The sequence below is a fragment of the Arachis hypogaea genome, chromosome 16 (assembly GCF_003086295.3).
Source record: "Arachis hypogaea cultivar Tifrunner chromosome 16, arahy.Tifrunner.gnm2.J5K5, whole genome shotgun sequence".
Lineage (NCBI taxonomy): Eukaryota > Viridiplantae > Streptophyta > Magnoliopsida > Fabales > Fabaceae > Arachis > Arachis hypogaea.
The window spans coordinates 124,973,022-124,981,533 of NC_092051.1; the positions used below are offsets into that span (position 1 = coordinate 124,973,022).

An 8,512-nucleotide genomic window follows, 5' to 3' on the forward strand; every position below is an offset into this window, starting at 1 on the left:
ATCCCTAGAGAGTAAATTAAGGTCAATTAGATACAATAGCAAGAAGCTCATATGTCAGCATATGGAAGACATCTTTCGGTGTAATAAAAGCAAGTATTAAATGAAAGATACAACGCAGAGAAAACATAATCCTAGTAAAGATTCACTATTAATGCTGACATAACTAATAAATCAAGTTTACCCAGTTGTGTGTATTCTCCATTCTAGCCCCCTACTTGATTCGTTTAACTCATGAAAACTCCTAGTTTGCAATGAGTTAAGTCTAACTTTTAAAATAATTTACCCTTGCCATTTGGTTCCTTTAATATAACAAAGCAAGCCCGCCATTAGTAATGCGACGACAGACTTCCAAATTAAATTACTGAAAAGACTTGCTAGAAATGACAACAGATAATGATCTTGAATTTTTCAAATATGATTGCAGGATATTCACATCATGATCTCTGCAATTACATTGCTATAAAGGAAGCTAACAAAATGGGATCCAATCTGGCGGTGGTGTTACTTCTTCTTCCCATTCTAATGCATTTCGATTGAATTGCTTCAGTGACTGATTGAGCAGCATGCAACAAAATGCAAGTAGGCTAGCTTTGTAAGGTATTAAATTAAAATTAAAATTAAAATCACAATGATTAAATGTATTGTAAAATCTTGAGATTATGGGTTACATTATGCCGATGGACTTAGTTAAGAATTTCTAACTACAGGCAAACTTGGTAGCTTTTCACCACAATAGATGTCACTCCATAATTCCAAAGATGCTGCATGAGGTACTACACAACAACATAAATTGTCCAAAGAAAGGAAGATATTGTTTTATGTTAGCTCCTATATAGATTTTGATTCGACAGCTTGTGTAGAAGATTTTGCATCTGTTCATAGATGCTTGTATGCATATCATGAAATTACGATGGTTACTAATATAAAAATATATGTCAAACAGTCCACCATAACTTTATTGATATGATTAATGTGGCTTAAATTATAATACATACCACTCGTTATTATAATGACGATGCTGCATTGTGTAACTTGTTATTCCTAGAAGGAAAATGGACTTTTATACTTGTATAATTCAGGAACCATAGTGGAGTTTCTACGAATTTAATTTAAATTTATGCACTTGAAATTGAGTTAATTGTGTTATTCTCCTACAAGTAATTTATACATTTATCTATAACAAACTTAATTTTGCCTGTGAGCCAGCTTACTTTTAATTTCAAGTTGAAATTATACATATGCATGCCTCTGCTTAGTCTCATGATGGTATTCCAAATATTTTATTTCTTTACAATAAAAATGCATTCAACATATTAGACTATTGCTGGGAAACCAAAAAACAGTTTTAGATCCATTCATTTTTTTGCTTTTCCTGATACCCGTTTTTACCAAATTGTCAAGATATCTTAAAGTTATTTAACTTGGCAAATACTCCTTAGTTTAAAACCTGATATTAACTCACTTCTTATGGTAACCTAACTTGAGATGGAACTTGTGATCCACAATGGAAGGGATTCCATCATCCATTTTTAGTAACTGGAACATCTTGGGAAAAACCATATGGAGCAATTCCTAGCTTAATCTAAATGTTATATGTTCTTGTGGGGTTATCATTTGGAACTCTGCTCATTCAAAACAGCGATTTTTCCCCTTAATTGCCACAACCCTTGGTCAAAGTATGAGCTATGCTCCCATTAAAGAATTTACTGAGTATAAATGATATTGTTGGAATACTCAAACAATGTATAAAGACGGAATAATTTGGTTTTCTTTTGTCAATAATATCTCACTCCTTTTATGTAAGTAAATACAATCGGAGTAAGAAATGAAATAAGTGATTAAGACTATTCCTAGTTATCCTTATAATAGAGTTTCGATATCTAAATTGAGTTTCCATATATACAATCAATTGAAAAATATTTGTTGCATGACCTGACAAATTTATAATGGTTTAATTAGTATACTTTTCAAGGAAGGATTGGAGAATGATGTGAATGTGCGATTAGGGGAAAGAGTTTTGTGGCGAATGGCTTAATAAATAAGATAACTTGCAAGGCTTAAAAGCTCGGGCAACATTACCAGATGTAGCAAGGTGAAGATCATGCACCTAAGAACCTAATTAACAAAGCAGCTAAATTGAGGAGACATGACACATCACAAAAAGAGGACCATTGCAACAACACACAATATGTCAACTATAACCAGATTGAAAGGCTAAGAAAACATTAAGCTATAAGGACCAACATTACTCTGTTGGTCCTTATAGTTTCGTGAAATTTTCAATAAGGTCCCTATACTTTTTTTTCTTTTTAATTGGGTCCCTGCACCAAATTTTTTTCTTCAGTTAAGTCCCTCTTAGTAGTAATTGGCTTAATTTTATAGGGACCCAACTAAAAGAAAAATAATTCGTACAGGGACCTAAATAAAAGGAAAAAAAAAGTGTAGGGACCCAATTAAAAAAAAAAAATTGGTGCAAGGACTCAATTAAAAGAAAAAAAAGTATAAGGACCTAATTAAAAATTTTGTGAAACTATAGGGACCAACAGAGTAATTAAACCTTAAACAAATCAGCACTGTAACTTCCATACAAATTTTTCAATGAATCTTTTTTCTTCCACAGTTCCTCTTAAATGTTTTGTTAACTGATGCCTGAACATCTAGAGACAGGGCTGCTTCTGCCGTGGAGTCATCAGCTGCATTAGGAGAGGTTCTCTTGGCTGGAGTTTGATAGGAGCTATCACCATTGATCTCAACAGCGAAATCCTAAGTTTCACACAAACTCCACAATTAGAAACTATCTACTCAACAGCCTCTTCATTATATATAGTTATCTCTGTTTACCGTAGCTAACAATATTATGTGACACGCATAAACTCTTTACCTTGGACAAAGAAACTGCAGCATGTCCATTGCTATCTTCATCTATTTTAGCTATAAGGATATTAGCTAGCATCTGCGAATACTGCAGGAAGCAAGATGAATTTAAGAAATAATGTTAGGTTCAACAATACATTGAACAGCAAAGCAGAGTTTTAGCTCTTCGCATAATATCCTGCACTTACAGAAGCATCACAAGAAGAGTTGGCCACACCATAACTGGACATGAGGGACTCGTCGTCCGAAAGTTTTGTGATGCTGTACACCCCCTCCACGGCATTGATATTCTTGTATGTGATGTTAAGCTTGAATAAGAACCTTTTGTTAATCATATTCTCTAGGTATTTAGGGTATGACTCTCCTTTCTCCTATTTCTTTACTTGGAGATTAGAATTTTTTACTCAGCCGCATAAACATATTTGACATAACAAAAAATATTTTAGCTCGAATCAATTTGACTTACAGATAATTCCTTAACTTTCTCAGCAGCCTTTCCTACCATTTTCTTTGCTTTTTTGTTCCACACAAGGAGGTTGAGACAACAACTTCCATCAATCATAATTACTTGGAGCCTATACCTGCATCAATATCTCAACAACACATTACCCTAACCCTAAAAGATAACTACATGCAACTACACTATATTTGCAAATTTAATATGTAAAGCATGCATAAGAAAAGATGGAAAATTTGCTGATCTAACAACTAACCTTGGCATAACCTTGAAGCTTACACGCCTACAATTATCACATCTATCTTTGTTCTGCACAACCTTCTTGGGACATGTCTTTTACGACGTATAGGACCAATCATATTTACCAACCTCTAGAGAAACAATGGTCCCAACAATCCAGCACGAGGTTTCCTAACAAAAATTGTCTAAGTCAATAACGAAATACTTACGGCCTAAGTTATTAGGTTGCAATCTCACATCAGTCATATTAAGAACCTTTTCTATAGTGCACACAGGTATAATGCCAACGTTGATCTCATCTGTGATTGAGTATTGAGGTTGCGTTTCCAGTTGACTTATTCGTTGTGAACATGGAACAAAATCCGTTGCCAATCTGTGCATATGGCAAAAAAGTTAACATGTATTACTATCACAATCAAAATCTGGTATCTAAATACAGAATAGACTAAGTATTTTTGCACTAATGACACACCTTTTCTTGAAGTCAATAACCTTAAGAAGGTTTGGATTGAAGTAACATCTGGATACATAGTAGGTGCTTTGAATATTGACAGAACTCAAGTATATGTTGGACTTAAAGAGCTAAACCACCATTATGAAAGACTCCCCATCATCTTGTTGGAGGTGTTAAAGAACTTCATAAACCAATTCCCTAAACAATGTACATTTAATTTTGCGCTTTCTGCAATGAAAAACATAACACCATACCTTAACTAATTTGTCCACTGTTAATTACTAATCATATAAAATAATACATCAAACTTATATATTGTTTGCCCCTATAATATAATAAGCACAATGTGTTAAACTAATCTAACAACTTCTGCTGAGTCACGATCTATTTAACATATCCAACAATTTAGAGACATTATCTCAAAACAAAAATTACTTTCCCTGTATTCTGTTTCTATTTTGTAACAACAGAACTGTAATGACCTGAGGCTTGTCTACCTAAATTTGATGGTTCCAATAAAGATTGCATTTTTTCTTTTTCTTTAGTGTGTGACCACAATTAATACCGAAGATAAGCCTGAGTTAAATGATTGAAGACTCATTCTAAATTCACAGCCGACACACATTCAAAACAATAAACATTACTCTAGATCTTTCAATTGAAGTGTAATACGCTTGGTTTCATCACCAGTGCGTGTAATCAGCCTCCTGACCTTGTCCTTTCCAACAACCTCTCTTATGTAATCTACATTTTACAATATATAGATTTAAATCTAAAGGTGTAAAAACTTTCACGATCATAGGAAGACACAAAAAGCTATTTCAATTAAACTTACCAAATAATAGATTTTCGTCGGTTGAACCACTTTCCTCAAGTTCATGAAACGAACGAAACTTGAATGGGTTAAAAGAGAAAGTCTCAATAGGTAGGACTGCCCCTGTAGTCTTTGTATAAAAGTTAAGCTTGTACTTATGAGGAGTTATCCTAACCTTTCCATTGTTAAGCTTGACAATAAAATTTTGCATACTATAAACAGCATGCTCTTTTATCCTGTTCCTGAACAATTTCAACCCAGGCTTGAAAACAGTTACATGAATTCTATCACCCTGCAAGTTGGATAAAAACAACATGAACATAACTTATTAGTACGCACTTAAGAAGAAGCTGAAAGGTATAAGTATCAATCATGCAAATACCTTCTCATCTTGAAAAATCAACTCCAAGCTAAGCACCTCATTCTTGTTCCACTGACTGGGAAACACATACAATCGAGCAACCTCCACAACCAAGGACCAAGCAAGCTTGGTTGGATTGATATCCCTAACAAAATCCTTCATCGCAGCCAACTTTTGCAGCAGAAAAGAATATCTTAAGCTATAGTAGGTCCAAATAACAATACACATATATCTTTTGTATAAGCTCTAGGGATCTCATATTTATACACAACTATTCCTTTCACGATCACTATGGTGAGTGGAAAAATTCGTAATTTTTGAACACCTGAGGGAGTATGCCTAAGTGGGAGGTACCAAGTCGAGTGCTTTATTAACCGTAAGTTACTCATCATGCACTGCAGAACATTCTGTCTCTACAAATATTTTAAATTTTTGCAACACCTCTCACCAAGCAAGCCGTCACGTTAGCGTGGTTTTTGGAAGTAACACTGCAGCCTCATTCACTACGATGCAATATCGGCAAAGAACCCTGTTGATAGGACGTCAATTTCTTTTCGGATGTGAGCCCTGTTGTTACAAGGAAGAAATTGAGTTGCCTTCTCTTTTCATCGTGATTATAAGAGGTAAAATGCCTACTTATTTAGCTTCTTTCTCTTTCCATCGTGAGATTAGTGCTGGTCAAACCTTGGCCACATGTCCACCTCGTGCTTGCTTCGCATTTTGAGTGTCATCAAGGGAACCCTCCACTTGCTTCGCATTTTACCCTCCACTTGCTTTGCATTTTAAGTTTCAAGGAGGGAACCATCTTCTTTGGCTACGACATGTCATCACCAGGGACTATGCTCAATTGGAGAAAATACTATAGATTTGCCTCATTGAATGAACTGCCTAACTATTATATTTAGAATAGATATGTATGACGTACAAGAATATAATATACATATAATATTTCCCTATATTAAAGTTATATACTACGTGCAACATTAATAAACAGAACCATAAAAGAATATAATATAGGAAGATGTTCACAAATGTCACTCTACTTGCTTGGAATATGATCTTAAAAGCGATTTATGTATACCATCGTAATTTATTAAAATATTTTTGTTTTCATCATTTCAACATTAATATTTATAATAAAATATATGAAGGTTGTTAGATGTTCCAATGTACTATAGTGGAACAAAGGTATACCAGGGACAGAACAGTTGCAGGTGATTTATTCGTTGCATTGTATGTAGTGTAATTCCAGACGAGTCCCTGAGCTAAGAAGGCAAAATACCATAAGGGTAATGAGGAAGCGGATAAGCATAATCTTATTTGGCTATGAACGGCTCTAAGCCGATGGGCTGAATTGCGTTGGATCATTATGGATTGGGCTTGTATGTTCAAGACAAGGAGTAGTGTTTGAATGATAAAGTGTTGATTTTTCTTTTACCCAAATCTTTTTTGTTTGGAACACATGAAGACCTCGTAGCTAGTGAAAGCCCATGGTGTAGGAAGAAGTCTTTGTTCCTTCAATGTATTCAAGGGTATTGTTATAAGCTAGCAGCGGCTGCAAATAAGGCGGGCGGCAGAGATTCACGCAATACCAAAAATCGGGGACACTAGAATGAAGGAAACAAAGAGGAACAAGCTTCGGTGGTATGCGGCAATGAGGAGAACCTGGAACACTGTAGACTCAAGCGGTGACTCAACCTCTAAAGCGGAGCTTCTTGCCGAGGTGATGCCAACAGAGAGACCTGATGCGGACTTCATGAACCAGATCGTGCCTTGATTCCAAACCTGAGGATCAACCGGAAAGTGGAATTAAACATGATCATGTCGTGGAGGCCATGAGAGCTTGTCTCTTGGTGCTAGAATTCCATGCTTTGAGAGAGAGAATATTAGATTGGGGTTTGGTTTTGGGTGGGTTGGGTTATGGGTTGGAGTAGGGTTTTGGGCTTAGCCCAAGACAAAAAAAAAGGGTATTGTTAAAAGAAAAAAGATAAGGGTATAGTAATGATACTTAGGCGGCAACAATTTGGAAAATGGGATGAAACACATTGTGCGTTTGTATGAGAAGCTGAACTACTCAAAAGTTATTATTTTTTCAAGTTGAGGACGCATGGTTATGGAATGGTTCGAAAAAGGTTTTTTGACGGAGGGCAATATTGTTGATGTTGACATGCAGGTTTGTATGACTTTTAACACTGCAATACCATTTACATATGTTGCTATGCATATGTGATTTACCACAAAACTGCTTATGTGGATGCATTGAAATGTTATTGCATAAAAAGATTTGATTCACTCTTACGAGTTTTTTGTGTTACAGTCATATTTTTATCACCCCTAGTTTGTTTAGGCAATTCATTAGAAGTTAAATTTTTACAATAATGTATAGGACAAATTTTATTAGATAATATATGCTTATAATTTCTATAGCTCATTATGTATTATTTGTTCTTTCACATTTTAGTTTAGCTCAAATATCTAACCAATCGGTATTTATTCAGAGTCAATGTTATAGGCTTAATTTGAGAATATGTTACATGTTTGGATGAAAATTAATGAATAAAATAAAATTACTGAAACCAAAAAAATTTAGGAAAAATTACTCTATAAGATTTTTAGGGATGTTCAATTATTAAAAAGGACCTTTAGTACTAAAATTATTAAAAATAATTAACTTATAAAATATTTAGGGACAATGACCCTTTTTTTAAAAAAAACACAAATATACCCTTAAATTATTTTTTCATTTATTTATCTCTTGTCGATATAATTATGTATTCATGTATACAAATTATTGTAAAATACATAATTTAAGAATTAGAGGACTAAGAATAATTTTATTTTATAAAAAAACTAATATAAAAAAACTATTTTTCTACAAAGAGATACATAACTACGCATCAATAAGCTGAAAAAAGTTCAATTCCATTAATATTGAAAAAGAAAAAATAAAATATACTCAAAGAAAGAATGCAAGACATAGAGGAGAAAAAACAACCAAGACACCAAAAAAACCCCTCATTACAAAATAAAAAGGAGCAAAAACACGGAGAAATAAAATGATCATTACTTGCAATAAATTAAAGTACTACGATAACTATTTTGCGATTCATACGATCATTATTTTGTGATTTATTTATCTCTTTATCTCTTCATCATTGTTATGATGATGTTGTGTTGGTTTATGGAAGAGCAGTAAAATAATGAAGTTATTTAGTAACAGTAAATTGGTGATTTATAATAACATTTTTATTATAGAAAAATATAAATTAATAAAGATTTGAATATAATAAGTAATTAGAAAATAAATATGTT

The 8,512-nt window shown here is 33.6% G+C and overlaps 1 pseudogene; it reads right to left on the minus strand.

The window, feature by feature from the left end:
- Window positions 1-2,595: 2,595 nt before the first annotated feature.
- Window positions 2,596-5,362, minus strand: LOC112757487 (uncharacterized; annotated as a pseudogene).
- Between the last annotated feature and the right edge of the window lie 3,150 nt (window positions 5,363-8,512).